The sequence below is a fragment of the Oryza brachyantha genome, chromosome 3 (genome assembly GCF_000231095.2).
Source record: "Oryza brachyantha chromosome 3, ObraRS2, whole genome shotgun sequence".
Taxonomy (NCBI): domain Eukaryota; kingdom Viridiplantae; phylum Streptophyta; class Magnoliopsida; order Poales; family Poaceae; genus Oryza; species Oryza brachyantha.
This window is the reverse complement of record NC_023165.2, coordinates 10,909,490-10,925,218: the sequence shown is the minus strand read 5'-3', so window position 1 is coordinate 10,925,218 and position 15,729 is coordinate 10,909,490. Positions and strand designations below refer to the sequence as shown.

At 37.7% G+C, this 15,729-nt stretch overlaps 1 non-coding gene across 1 annotated transcript; it reads left to right on the top strand.

Moving 5' to 3' along the window:
* Window positions 1–2,936: 2,936 nt before the first annotated feature.
* Window positions 2,937–3,007, top strand: TRNAG-CCC. Its single transcript has one exon. It is a non-coding gene; the product is annotated as a tRNA-Gly (tRNA).
* The last annotated feature ends 12,722 nt before the right edge of the window (window positions 3,008–15,729 follow it).

Below are 15,729 nucleotides of genomic sequence, written 5' to 3'. Positions count from 1 at the left end.
ACTACATTAAGACTGGTGTTTTATACTGTCTTAAGCTAGACCTAACACCTAATAAAGGGGAAGGGCAACGTCAGTGTGCCTCCGGCAAGAAACGGCATCAAGCACCGTGATCAGATCAGATCAGCATTCATCAATCATTTTGGCTTGTACCATCCATAGCAAGCACCTACCACCCATCCAGTTAGTTCATTGATTAGTCGAAGCGATACATTATTATTGATAGCCGATGGGCCCTTTTTTAAAACTTGTAGACAAGAACGTCGATGGTCGATCTATAATGCTTGATTATTACTTTCCTAATCATGTTCTTGTCGTAGTTGTAAAAATGTAGCTATACATGGGAGTATCATTTTTCACAAACAAAGTGTTAGGTATGTTGATTAGAAGCCATGGGCTCCGCGTGAATGCAAGTCGTTCGCCTAGCTTGTTGATCATTCAGAATATAGCGTGGACCTCTGACAGACTGCGCTGTACGTGGATGGCCAAACGAAAATGAGAGATTATCTTTTCGTTTGTTCAAGTAAAATGTCAAACAACATATTACAAACAAAAATTATTGTAAATAAAATTTTTATATACATGTACTTACTGATTTAAAATTAAAAGCTAAGAAATAAAATACGATAAAAAATTCAAAATTAACTCCAAATATAAAATTTAAAATTTAAATTCTAGTTTATAAGAATGAACACAGCGAAATAATGAAGTTGAATGTTTATCGCCGGCTGTGTAGAAATGCCTTTGAATCATCCTTCCACCTTATGTCGGAATGCAAATACGTACGCAAGATTTGGGAAAAGAGGTTGCAGTCTTGCAGAATAGGTGCATGTGAGCCATTTGAATCCCGGTTCGTAGAAGAGAGCGCACGAATGGTCGGAGGTGTTGGCAACTTGTCAAGGGTGTGACTAAGCACGGATTGGTTCTACCAAAAATAAAGGAGAAAGGAAGAACATGGGAATCGATGGGCGCAAAACAGGCTACCGGATCATACCATAATCACATAATCAACCTTGGTTAGCGTTTTCGCGATTTACACCTGTAAATACATTTTTTTTTCAGTTGGCACGTCTGTGCCAGTTCGTTAAGAAATGCTATAGATATATTAGTGGATTTTTTTAAAAAAATACATATAAGATTTAGCATGCACAAACATAGATACAAATGGACAAAAAGCTCAAAGTTCGTGGCTCGGATCGACTTGTATCAAGTCCGGCTCAGATCGGTTTGAACTCGTAATCTTAATGAGTCGAGTCGAGCTAGGCTTTTAGCTCGTGAGCTTAATGAGCCAGCTCACAAGCTACTGTTTAGCTCGTTAGTACCAATGATCATGATATTTTTATGTATTTAGAACTTATTGACTAGTCATTAGCCCTATAATTACATCAATATTAGTATAGTGAGCGGGTCCTTTTGTTAGATAGTGTCTATTCTTATGTAATTATATGATAAAGTCATAAATTTATAAATTATAAAGATCATTTAAATAAGATATAGCTTGTTAATTAATGAGACTAATGAGTTTAAAGAGTCAACTCATGAGCTGAGTCGAGCTAGAACTTTAGTCGTTAATGGTAACGAGCCAATTGAGCTGGCTAAACCTAAGATAACGAGCCCGAATAAGCTGAGCGCCCGAGCCATAAATAGCCAAGATACCCGCTATCCATCCACCCCTAGACATAGACATATATTCACCCCATGACAATGACATAGACTCCCTAAGTTAATGATATATGGGACAAGATAGCACATTATTAAATTAATTCCTCATCTAAATAACAACGAATAATCAAATCCATAGATAATGGCGTGAGTAAAAAAAATCCTCATTCAGTAAGAAAGAATTCGTGTGCATGCACTTGTAGTCCTAGCTATTTCCTTCGTTGTAAAATTTAATAATTCGTTTAGCATAGATTAAGGGAATGTTAAAGATTTCATTTTAGTCACTTCAATCATCAAGTTTTAAATTTTAAGTTCTCTTTCTAAGGGCAATTTCAATGTGTGTTCTAAAAAAAGTGCATGCATGACAGAAAAACAGATGAGAGAGGTGCAATACACATTAGAGAAATGATGTTAGTCTAGAACTTATAAACACCCATGTCTAAACTAGTGCTTAGACTAAAAAAATATTTTAGCTAAAATATTTAATGTCGTAGGATAGGAAAAGATGAAAAGAGGAGATTTTTTTTATCTTAGTATATACCACCTTAGGCTAAATATTAGAGCATATGTAATCAAAATAGTACATTATGACATGTCGAACCCTACAACCGTCTAATAAAATATATCTTAAAGATACTTTAAATGTCCGATCAACTCTGAAATTATTGACATGATTAAAATCGGTGCAGAAATGGGACGGAGCTAGGGAGTAGGTATGCCCATGCACAAGGACGCATTCTTGTAAAGTTGTAACGTAACATCGTCTCCTCCGAGAAAACAATGCCGTAGTTAAGCGAGCACTAAGGACGCACTAGCGCGTGCGTGACGATGCCGATGGAGATGTTTTTTCTAGGTTCGCGTCTCCGTCCGTTGCTGCGCTGCAGGCTGCAGCTTGGTGCTTGACGGATCGGGTCGGATCAGAGGCCAGCTCTAGTACTGGCTGGTGATGGCAAGGGCTGGATCGATGGCCAGTGCTCTTCGCTTTCCGCGGTGACTCGATCGATGCCTCGATGGAGAGTAGCAGCGGTAGGTCGGATGGGATCCGGATCTGTTAGTTGTTAATTACGTCAGGATGCTCATGCAAATTGTTTGGAGCAATTCATAGGAGGATGGCCACTGACGGGGATATATATCCACAAGCTGGCCCGCTAATGTTGATTTTGCATGTTGCTTGTAAATTGGAAACGCGTCCAACTGGACGTGTAATGTTCTCGGTACTATGCAACCTGAAGTTTCCTTAAAAGACAAAAAAAAGGACAAATAAATGTCAAACACAAGCGCATCTGGTGTAGTGGTATCATAGTACCCTCCCACGATACTGACCGGGGTTCGATTCCCCGGATGCGCAATGTTCGATTTTTTTTTTGTTTGGAATGAAACTTGAAAGCCCTGTCTCATTCGTCCATATATTATTTTTGAAAAGAAACTTCAAAGCCCAGTTATAAATTTGGAATCAGCTTGTTCTTAAACAAAAAACGAAAGGAATTAACCAATTGCAACCGGTACGTTCGCAGCCTGCAGGCCGGAAAACATTAGAGAAGGAAACCTGCGAGCCGCGGCACCCCGACCCCAGCCCATACGTACAGCGAACGAGCCGCTGATCCACCCAAAACATCAATGGGCCTAAATTTCTAATGGTCAGTGTAACCAGATTTTTGGCGAAAAAAAGGAGAAAACGCTTCGTAATGCAGCCCAGCATATCTTAATGGTATATTAAATTCATTTTAATGGATCGAGATCCTAACTTTTGCTGCGTTAAAAAAATCAAACGTCATGCTTATAAGCAAAGAAATAATTAGTGAATAACAGTTTTAATGTGTTGTTAGTGATCTAAAAGTAAAAATTAGAAAATATAATTTTATAAAAACTCAAAATCAACTCTAAATTTAAGGTTGAAAATTCAAAAAAAAAATAATGCACTTGGTACCAGATCGTAGTATCCGGATCCTATGATTTCCCTGCTTTTAAGTTTAGTTTAATTAGTATTTCTATTGATTTTATAAAACCGATATAAGTAGAGCAATGAGAATATTTAACATATAATAATATAAATATAAATATATTTATCAAGAGAAAACCACACTCTGTGAGCACTACTATATTTCTTTCTCCTTATTGCCATTTTTCCTTTATTCTCAATTTCTTATTAGTGTTTCGAAACTATAACGATATTAACGACCCTGCTATCTGTATTTCGGTCTGTAGCGTTCAACCTAAGTAGCAAAGTAACTAAATCTAAAAAAAAGTAGGATAGTACAAAATAAGTCACCGGTTTTGTTGTGTTACATTTATTGAATTTCATCGGTAGTAAGAATGATATTTAAGGATTTAACACTTTTAGATATGATAATTAATTAACCAGTGTATCTATGACAAGTAAGTCTTATTCCCACACAAGACATATGAACTGTTAAATATGTAAACATATCACTGTAGCATTGATAAATAATTAAATGCCCAAGTATTAGAAAATCAATTTTGGAACGGATAACCTATAAATGTGTTTGACACCCACCTTTCCGACTAAAATTCTCTTTTTTTTCATGTGCACGTTTCTTAAACTACTAAGCGTATGGTGTTTGGTTATCGGCCACACTTTACCATGCTTAAGGGTTGGCAACTTTAGCAATTGTTTGGTTGCAAGTACAGTTGTGACAAGATTCCCTTTAGCAAACTAGCTAGGGGATGTTTGGATTATGGCTACAATTTCCCCACCTTGACACACCTTGTGTTAGCCAAGTTGATTAAGTTAGCCACATGTTTACTTATGACGTTTTTTCATTCCGACCTCATTGATCTCACATATATGTCAATAGCACAAAAAGTATGACAAGTTTATCTCATAGAGTCGTAGTTACTAAAGTGTTCTCTTATTTATTGGCCATCTTATGTAAGCTATCTAAAAAAAATTTAACAATCCTAGACAACACGAGACACCTAACCAAACATGTCATGGATTCCATGTTTCAGTTACTCACAAGTATAGTAAGATTCTCTTCCGCGACTAAACAGTTAATAACCTTAAATTATATGAGTGCGATAATTTTTGTTAGTACATGGTGACAAATTATAATCGATAGCTAAACCCTCTATCATATCTTGAACTGCGACCATGCACTAAAATATTGGCTTCAATAGGTTAATCCATAGGACTAAATATTAATTTAGCCTAAAGATAAGTGTGAAAAATACGCACAGTGGTACTCTATATTTAAAAAAAATATGGGCGGAATAATTAGCTACAGGCGTACGTATATACACCTACTATATACCAACCTAGGTAGGCGGCTAGGTTAGGCTAGCTAGCACGCAGATAGTGCACTGTAGCAATTAGTCCACACACCATCATCATCCCTACGACGAAGACGCCAAATCGCCGCTACGGCAGCAGGCGTATGCATCATCACCACCAGCACCAGCAGCAGCAGCAGCAGCAGGAGGCAAACCCGTCCAGAGAGCAAAAGAGAGAAAAAACAACACGCATGCATGGTCGCATGCAGCTCGCTCGCGCACGGCAGGCTCGCTGCCACCAGACCCAAAAAACCCACTCCCTCCCCTCCCCGCCTCCTCCGCTTTGTCCCTGTCCGCTGATGCCATCCACCCATCCATCCGCGCCGCCCCGCCCCGCCCAGCCACCCACCGAGCGATCGGCGGATCGATCGCGAAGAGGACAGCCGGACGCGCGCGGGCGGGCGTGTGATGATCGCGATCGATCGACGTATATGTTGCACGAAGGCCTCCCCGCGGCCCGCGCTATCGATCGGCCGATGGGGGCGAGCGAAACGTACGTACGCTCGCTGCGGTTTGATTGATATGGTCAGGTTCTGAGGGCAGGGGCAGGCTGCGCGCGGGGGCCGGGGTACATTCTGCCAATGGCATGTGAGTGTACTTTCCTAAGCGCGCGAGCTCGATCGATCGGCCCGGCTCGACCGGGGCCCGATCATATCTCCCGGGCGCGCGCCGTCACGTGAGCCTTGGGAGCTAGTTTACCGCCCGCCCCCGAGAATCCTAGAACCACGGCGCCGTTCTGTTATTCTGTACATACAAAGCCTAGATACGTACTCCACATGTGTACGCATGTGACCGCCCGCCCTGCTCTGAGTCGTCGGATATACGTATGTACGCATGTGCGACGCACTACCAACGCACGCATATATGTGATTGGTATACGTCCACCGACGTCATAGTATTCTCCAACGGAATGCATTTCGTCGAAAACATTGCGCACACAAATATAAAGCCATATGTACGGGTGTTACGTATATATATCTTCCAGTTGTAAATTAATGCCCCTATATAACGACTAAATATCGTGTTAATAACATGACTACTGTCTCTGTGCTTAAAATATATAAGTATTTCTAGATTGTTTAGTACACATTTAGATTAACAACAAAAAACTAGAATACTCCTTAATAAATTAAAATGAATGGTGGTGAGAAGGTACATGATCAAAGATAAAATTTGAAGATATTTTTATAAGAAGTGATTGACGTAAAAAGTAGTATTGTGTATAGTGATAAAAATGCTTATATTTTGTTGCATATATTTTGCAATGGAGTGAGTAGTTAGTAAATTAAGCTCGAAATCAGCTAGCTATTGTCACAAACAAATTACTTTTGCTTCATTATAAAATATAAATATTTCTAGATTTTAAATCTTGTACCAAAATATATATAAGCATTTCTAACACACTATTCGTGAATAATTCTTATTCAATCAATCACTTTTCATTCCAATTTTTCTCATTTTATCCGTGCATATCCTTCCACTTTCTTCCATTTTATCATAGTTTTTTTTTTCAAACTTAATATTCACTAAATAGTCTAAACACTGCTTATATTTTGAAACTTAATTAGTTTTTATGCTTTGTCGTTTGTATCTGATAACCACTGTTGTCTTCGTCACCTACTGATCGATCATGCCCCACGCATAGTGACCCACGTGATCGGCGTCTCGATCCATGTATGTATTGCCATGCATGCGTGCTTGCTCGACTTGTGTGATACAGTACCTTAGCTGCATCATATCCATGGTCTGTCTCTGTTGCACCACATCAAAGGTATATAGAGTAATTGGACTTTTTTATCTTCTTTTAAAAATATCTCAATATAACAAAAAAGTTAATACAAATTATTGGTGCTAAGGTACATTATACCTTAACGTATTAAACTTTTATATAAAAAATATGGTATCTTAAGAAATTTTTAAAAATGATAAAAAAACACACGGTAATAAGTATGCTAGTGTGCGTACGTATATGAGATGCATAGGCATCATGAGTACAATAAAAAAATAAATATACCACATCCATGTTTTAATATATAATGTTTTTACTATTAGATCACAGTCTGACTATTCATCTTATTCAATAAATTATAATAAATATATATTATGCTTAAAATATTTATATATAAAACAAGTCACACCCACGTAAACGATGCTTTCAAAAATCTTTTGAATTAAACAAATAATTAAACTATGAATGGAGTATAAGGTTATTAAAACCCACCGTTAGCGAGTACCCTACACTTATGGAGTTACATCCTCTGCCCCTAAATAGTTATTGTTATTAGTTACTATTTAGCATATATTAAGATTTAAGAAGAAATGAATGCATTACCCTTTATTAAATAAAGTATGATTGAGCGTGCGACGATGGTGAAGGGTAGAATGTGCAAAAAAAAAAATGAACATGAGGTAACGAGGTACATGATGGGATACGTAGTACTCTAGAGTGACATATATTTGTCCGTTGCATATCCCTGAAATTTTAGTTAATCTTTTCAATTTTGCTTGCTTCCTTGTATGCCCCTATATTTTAATTTTGATCCCTTCCATGTTCCTCTCATCAGTTGACCGTTAGTAGTCCGTCTAATTTCTATAAAATTGACCATTTTACCCTTTGGATGAGCATAAAAATTTATGAATTACATTATTGAAAACGTAAAAGTTTATCGCATGAGACTATTAATAGTTATGAGTTTGTTGCGCGATTCATATTTATGACATTTAGATAATAAAATAAAAAATATGTATATATTTTATTTTAAAAAATCATAAAAATAAGGAGCGTTCATATGAAGATAGGACTATCAATGCTCACAATTATTTTTTTAAAGAGTGCTCCCGATAAAAAAAATCTATTGTCCTATTAATTTTCAAATAAAAAATAATTTATTATATCGTTTTGTTTTTAAATTTTCTGTACTAATTATTTAGTCTCATTAGTTACATAAAATGAGCACTCAAACAAAATTTTCAATTGTTTTTCAAGCTGATATTCAAACTTAAATTATCAAGGGCATTAAAGAAATTTGTCATGAACTTAACACTGAAATGAAGGACAATGTAACGGCAGGGGCATGGAAGGGATCAAGTTAAAATTTTAAGGTTATTAAAAGGATCATGTAAGTTTCGGGGGCATGGAAGGGATTGAGTGAGTTTTCAGGAGTATATAGGGGATTTACCCCATATATGTTGAGACAAAATCTCAATTCTAAATGGACTAATATTTTTGGACGGAGTTAGTAATTTTCTATATAATTAGGACATTGGGTTGACCCATTATAACATCAACCGATGACTTAATTATATGGGTCATTATTATTATTATTATAAACAACTTATAATAAATAAAAAATTAAGCTAAATATGCTCCGTATTTATGAAACTACAGTGGTTTAATTAGATTGAAGAATGGTGTACTCGGGTTACATCTTACTAATTGTAATTTTGAATTACATAATTAAGTTAAAATGCTAAATTGATATTCCAAGAGATAGGTAGATCGGATTCAATGTTTGTTAATTTTGAATTTATTTCTAAATTGTATCATATTATAGAGTAGAGTGAAAGAGTCCATGTTAGCTACAATTTTCTAATTGTTACTTGGAATTTTCTTTGAAATTAATGAAATCAATAAAGTGCTAAATTGATAGTCCAGCATAGGTACAGTCTATATTTATCAATTTGAGATTTCTTTTTTTAACATATTACAAACGCAAACACTTATAATACGCAAACACTCATCCTTATGAATGCATAGCCGCCTCGCTATCGAGGGATACGTACGCGAGGCTATCGAGGGATACGTATGTCGTCTCCCACTGAGAAAATAATTAGCCGTAACGAGTACCCATATGAAATCTAAGATTTAAACTTGTACTCATATGAAATCTAAGATTTAAACCTGGGTGGGATGGTTCCACCATAAAAAAAAGTACATAGTTGAACTAAACTCAATTCACATTAATTCTAAATTTCAGGGGGAAAAAAGGGTAAATCTAAAGAGTTCGTGAGCCTCCTACGCCATGTTTTATTTACAACCAAAAATCTTAATACAATCTATGGTCCCGATGACACAATCAAGCTAATTAAACAGGGCATCTAAACTATTGTAGTTAATTAACGCATGAACTTCTTAGGAGTGCGAACTAGAATAGATACAAAAATATTATACAAGAATCGACGGACCCTAGATAGCTATTTTTGCATACTATATATACCCAAGAGGAATGGAGTGCTTTCGAGAAGAATCTTTTCTTTAATAAAAAACTAGATTAAGAACATAATACATACATACTCTCACATTCGTATATATCCCCTCCAGCGAGCTTACACAAAAATATTTAGTGATCAGCAAGATGATCTCCATTGGACTTACTAAATAACAAGGACAGGCCGGCATTTGCTCTCACAAAAATGCTATATTCGGACAAGCCACAAGCGCCTTCTTTATTCGTTGCAAGTTGGTGGTGTCATTGTATCGCCTTGATCTTGTGCTTGCAATAAATAATTGGTGGGAACCCGGCCCTAACTAGCTACTTGTGCGAAAGACATTGGCCCCTGTCTTAGAATATCGATCTAACGAGGATTCAAGGAACACGATAAGTTCATGCATGTCGCAAACAAAGCCAGAATATTTTCCGACATTTCCAGATCTATCTTGAGTACCCATTTGAACTTCTATATATATATGTGATAGTTCCTTCTTATAATTTCCATGCGTCCTTAAATTGGTATTATTATAATGTAATGCGCGTGTGCACTGTGTTCATATGATTGGGAGCAGATGCTCATGATAATTAATACCCGTTTAATTTGTCCCCGTCACAAAAGATAATGAATTAATACAAAAGGCAAGTTGTTGGTTAATTTTCATAGTATAGATTTCCCTTTTCTCCATTGAATGTTTACTAGTTACTCCCTTGAATGTTTACTAGTTAGCTACTACATAAACATTCAATCGTGGTACCTTAGTGCCGATTAGGTAAAAATCGACATTGTTTTGGGTTTCCCAACCCAAACCCCACCCATCCCGCATCCTTGGGGGGTGGGTGGTTATGACTCATCACTGATGATTTGGAAGAAAAATCAACACCAATTTAATCAGTATCGCTTTATTTAAAAAACAATATCCATGGGGTGATACAAGAAAAGAAAATGAAAACAGATTGATACAAGCCAATCGATCAGCCGATGAGCGACCCAACGACAATGGATAAAATTCTTCAAAAGTATTGCTTGTCTGCCCTTCTCTTGCTCGCTCTCGATCCCTTCATCTCCTAGTTCTAACTGTTTCCTCTTTCTCTCTCCCCGGTGGTGATGACCACCCTCCTCCTAGTTATGCCACCACCTTAGCCTCCCTCTTCCAAGTTCACCGACACACACCTCCTTGCTACCGTCATCATAGTGTAGCCATACGAAGTTCAGTAAATGATAGTATGAGATGACTATTGGCTCGACCCCTCCCGACTATGGCCATCAACATGCGAACAACGACAACAATGATGAATTCCTTCATACTCTTCTTAATGGCTAGGCTGATAGATCCAATGGCCTGGAGGTAGGGATTGGTAGATCTTGTAACCTCTGACCACCTCGCCATGCATCCCTCTACCACCAATGCCCTTCTCGACATCTATACCAAGTAGAAACTATTTATCACCTTCAATGTCCTTGAGAACTGCTGAACTGGTGTGGTATGACTAGAGTGAGATGCTGACAACGGAGTCTCAAGTGAAATATTGGCGGTGATGGCATGAAGTAGACGATGATAGTGAGGAAGATCGATGACATCTTTGGTGGCTCTGTGGGGACGGCGACAATGAGTCAAATCTGATCTAGTGCTAGTGTTCTTGATCTATTGAATGTCTAATGGTTATGCTGGAAGGATTTTGATATTTGACAAGGTTGTTCAGTTGATGATGCTAGTTAGTTGGACAACTACTTGATGTATGTCGTGGTTTTTCTTATCCTTGATCTATGGATGTGGATGTCATTGCGTTTTTGTTTTTAAAAGGGCGTATCTACAAATATTTCAAATATATGATACTAAGAGAGCATGTGACAGCTTATTTTATAGCAACACAAGATTGACAAAACTAAGAAAATATCTATTTTTTAAACCTGATGAGTAACTTGGACTCCATATTTAAAAGCCCACCAAAAAGAGTATTTAATAGAATTGGGTGCGTCTAGGTATTTTTTTCACACACCCTCCTCGCTAAAAAATGACTAAATTATAGCACAAAACATTTTCCTTGTCGATAATACTATTTTCTTAATAATGAGAGGCACTTTGGTCTTTAATGCTTTCTTCTAGTTCCATCAACTTTGTATAAAAAAAAAAGTCTTGTAGCACGAAGGAAGTATGTGTCTGTGTAAAAAGGTTAAGTAAGACCTAAGTTTTGAATAAAGTGTTTAGCTTCTCCCAGGCATCTAACTCTCTTGAGCTGAAATATTTGTAATGGTAAGAACGCCGATGCCTTTATTAAATACCTCTGCCACCAAAACCACCACTTGTTAGCTTGGTATGAAATAAAGCCCACTAAAGTTTCAGAATAAAATTAATTACTTGTCCAAACTCTACATATTTTTCATCTTCTATAATCCACCCCGATAGTTACCATGCGTTTTCTAATTTAGATCAGATGTTCTATCCTCTTTATATTGAAAGCTAGCTCCATGAATATCTTTCTTAGCACCTCCAAGATATTTCCTAGGGCGGCCTACATGTCAACGGGACATTAGACAAATAAGGAAAATATAATCATCCTATTTCCATGTCTTTAATGACAGAAAATTATGAATATATCTTCGTTCTTATAAAACAAATTATAAATAGCAAAAGGTATCCATTTTTTCTAATAGAAAAATTAACAAATGGATAATAAGACAAAGCAGCTACGTACATTAACCCCTCCTCCAATAACGGAGAGTACATGCAAGCAACAAGAGCATGCAATGCATGCAGGACAAAAGGCCAGGCCTCTGCCAAGGATATACACACACATGGGGGCCCTACCCTAGAGCTAATAACGACGTACGCGTGACCGCGTCCTCAACAACAGTCTGAGTTCACGAGATGTTTGTCAAAACTCCAAGAGGCCAAACACCAGCACAGAACTCTGCACAACTCCCTGCCACCATCCTCTCTCCCTCTCTCTCTCCATGTACCTTCTCTCTACACATTAATATGGTTATCACCAATAGCTTATTCTCCTTCGGTCCTAGATTATATAAGACTTATAATTTTTAATCATTCGTCTTATTCAAAAATTTAGTACAAATTTAGAAGTAATACTTAAAATACTTTTAATAATAAACAAAATAAATATTTTTTTAATTTTTTTAAATAAGACGAGTGATCAACCATTACAAACAGAAGTCAAAATCCTATATAATATGGGACGGAGGAAGTATCATTCAAGGTAAGCCCCACAAGATGCTGTGCGTGTAGCTGGTCCAACACGTTCTAGCTGAAGTTACAACATATATATATATATATGGAATAATTAATCCGGTTAGAAAAAGACGTGAACGCACCACCGTACCTGCAAGAAAGTATATGTATGAATGATCGATGAATGAATGAATGAATGGGTAGCTTATAGCTAGTTCTGAACATGCATGCACATTGGCACATTTGCATAGTTGCTATTATTGTGTTCTGAGGCGATAAGATTCAATAACGTACGTACGTACGATTTGGACCTAGTAAAAATTAAGTTTTAGTTTTAAGTAGTGAGGGTATACATATAGGAGGGCTAGCTATTTATGGCCTCATGCATATAGAGTGAGGCCCAAATTATGTGTACAGCTCATCGGCAACACATATATATTCCCTGCCCCCTCACACGGGCGAGCGAGATCGATACGAACGGGTTGCATGCCCAATAAAATAGGGGAATGTGTGATGGGGAATGTTGCTGCATATATGCCATCAAGGACAGTGACACAAAGCTAGCTTAGGTCACCTCAGGGTTGATAGATGGACGTGAGAATTTTCTGTGCACAAAAGAGGGAGTACGAAGCAGCTAGTCTAGGAGAGAAGCTAGGCCAGGATGGTGGAGGCATGACATTCGATTCTCTCCGGCGGCCTAGCTACACAGCTTTTACGGAACCGCTAGCTCTTTGGTTGTCCATTTATGTGTGTGAGCTGGCCGGCCGGGGCAACAGTCAAACCGATCGAACCATGGGTCAGGCTTCGGGGGTGGTTAGATGGGGCTTTAACTTTTAGGCTCACGTCACATCGGATGTTTAGATACTTATTATAAATATTAAACGTAGACTACTTATAAAACTAATTACATAATGAGAGCTAATTCGTGTGATAAATTCTTTAAGCCTAATTAAGCCATGATTAGCGCATGTTTATTGTAGCATCACATAGGCTAACCATGGATTAATTAGGCTCAACAGATTCGTCTCGTGAATTAATCTAAGATTATGGATGAGTTTTATTAATAGTCTACGTTTACTATTTATAATAAGTGTCCAAATATCTGATGGGACGAGGGACTAAAGTAGTCCATTGTCCCAAACACTCCCTTAATAGATTCTTCTTACTAAAGCTCCTACCACTCATTTCACTAGCTAGAATAGTCTACTGGTACCCGTTTAAAACACTACAACTATACAAGATTCTTAGCTGCCATCACAAAATTAGTATAGATGAGGAGGAATTATTCGTGTTGGTTTATGAGCCGACACCTCTAAGGCTCCACGAATTAAAAGAAAAAAGAGATCGGCCTGATGCCTTAGCTTGAATCGAGGTGACAATGTTTGGAGTGTGCTTTTGTCAATCTAGAGATAGATCGGTACTCACACCGACTTCCATAGATTTCGAATAAAATCAACTTAGCACGAGAAGACGAAGAGGTTGCATGAGGTGGTCAAACTCTAGAAAAGGAGGGCATCACTACTCAACAGGGCGGCGGGAGGCTATGACCATGTTTGAGCTCATGGCATCTGGATCTAAGCAATATGGTGCCCCAACATAGCATCGCAAACCGTCTCCTACATGACGGTGCCATTGCTAGCACTGGAAGAGGGGTATGGAGGAGGGGATCGTTGTTATGAGGTAAGGAGGCTAGAAAGGTTCAGCAAACTCACTGATCGAGGGAAGGAAGGAGGAGGAATAGCCGCTAAAAGGAGGTTGTGAGATAGGGCCGGAGAGGGGAAGTCAGGACTGAGAGAACGAGATAGCGAGAGAAAGAGGCAGAGAGATGGAGCGAGTTGAGACATAGACTAAAGATTTGTTTTCAGCTTGGAGCCATTGGTCCTTTGTGATAGTTTACTCAAAAAGACAAATAATAATGTGTGGTACTACGATGTTATATATATATATATATGGGGGGCTGTGACTGACACTGCTGCTTCTCGTGGATGCAGTGTCTCGTCAATATTTAGTTTGATCAGCCTCATGCTTGACACTACGCCATGACGTGGAATCAGTGATGGATTTAGCTAACGAGATTAGGGGGTCTGAATACTTTAGATAGAGTTTCAGCCTCTCTTTCTATTAATCTTTATCATAAAATTTTAGAGAGTTCTTCGTGGGGACTTAAATAAATTTAACAGGGGTAGCGGGTACTCGAGCCCCCGCCATTCCATGTTGAATCCACCCCTAACGTGGATGCGGGGTCCCGTCCAGAATTAACGTTGCGTTGCGTTGCCTTCCCGGACGGGGTTGTGGTTCGTATGCATATAGGGGTAGAGATCACTTGTACAGCTACATACGCACGCAGGTAAGAGCGTCGTCTCATGCACTTTTGGCACGTCGCTTTCCAGATGTCCTGTGTATACGTACGTCGGGTACGTACACGGAGAACTAGTAAATCTAGTTGAATAGGACTATGCGATATGTATACACCATAACCGGTATGATGGCCTGGGTAGATTACGCAGCTAGCTAGTGTTGTTGTTACACGGGCTTTTTTTATATTTTATTGTGAATGAAATGTATTAATTGAAAGTGGTAATATAATTTTTTATTTGGTGAAATTCGATCGAACTTTTAATTTTGATACTGTAATTAACATAGTAACTTCATCGTATTATTATCTTAATAGGTCAAAGATACACAAGCAAATTAAGTATGTCGCTGCACCGTTGCTCTACTACACAATGGATCTCAACAATGCTTGTCCACTTTGTTCACCCATTTTATTCTAATATGAGCTTTTTTACCATCTATGTGGATCCAAATAGAGTGGATAGTGTTGTCCGCTCCTGAAAAAAACGAATATGAAAAAAATTTACGTTAGATAATCCAGATCTAGATATGGATTGATACGAACATTTTTTTTCAAATACAAATACAAAGATGATATGGCCATTCCATACGGATGCTGATACAAATATTATCTGCATAACACATAACTAGTAACACATAATGTATCTCTTTCTTCTTCTTGGCTCTATTCTCTAACCAATCTTTTAAAGTTATTATTAATAACATTTTTGTGTGCAACACTAATACGTGCAATTAACATTATTAAAAGTTAAAAATGGCTATCCGAATTAGTCATGTGTTTATATCAATTAGTTAATTATATGCGGGTAATTTTTTATCTATAAGAGCAATTTGAGAAATTATCATAACTTGAGGAATATTTGTGTCCATATTCATATATTTTTAAATACCATAAAATTTCTCAACTGACATATATAATAACTCCACATAGCTCATAACCATCACTCAAAAATACCTACCTTGCCATATGGCTGCCACACATTACTAACAAATTGAGAACCGTGTCCAGCTCGATTGGCAATGGTTGG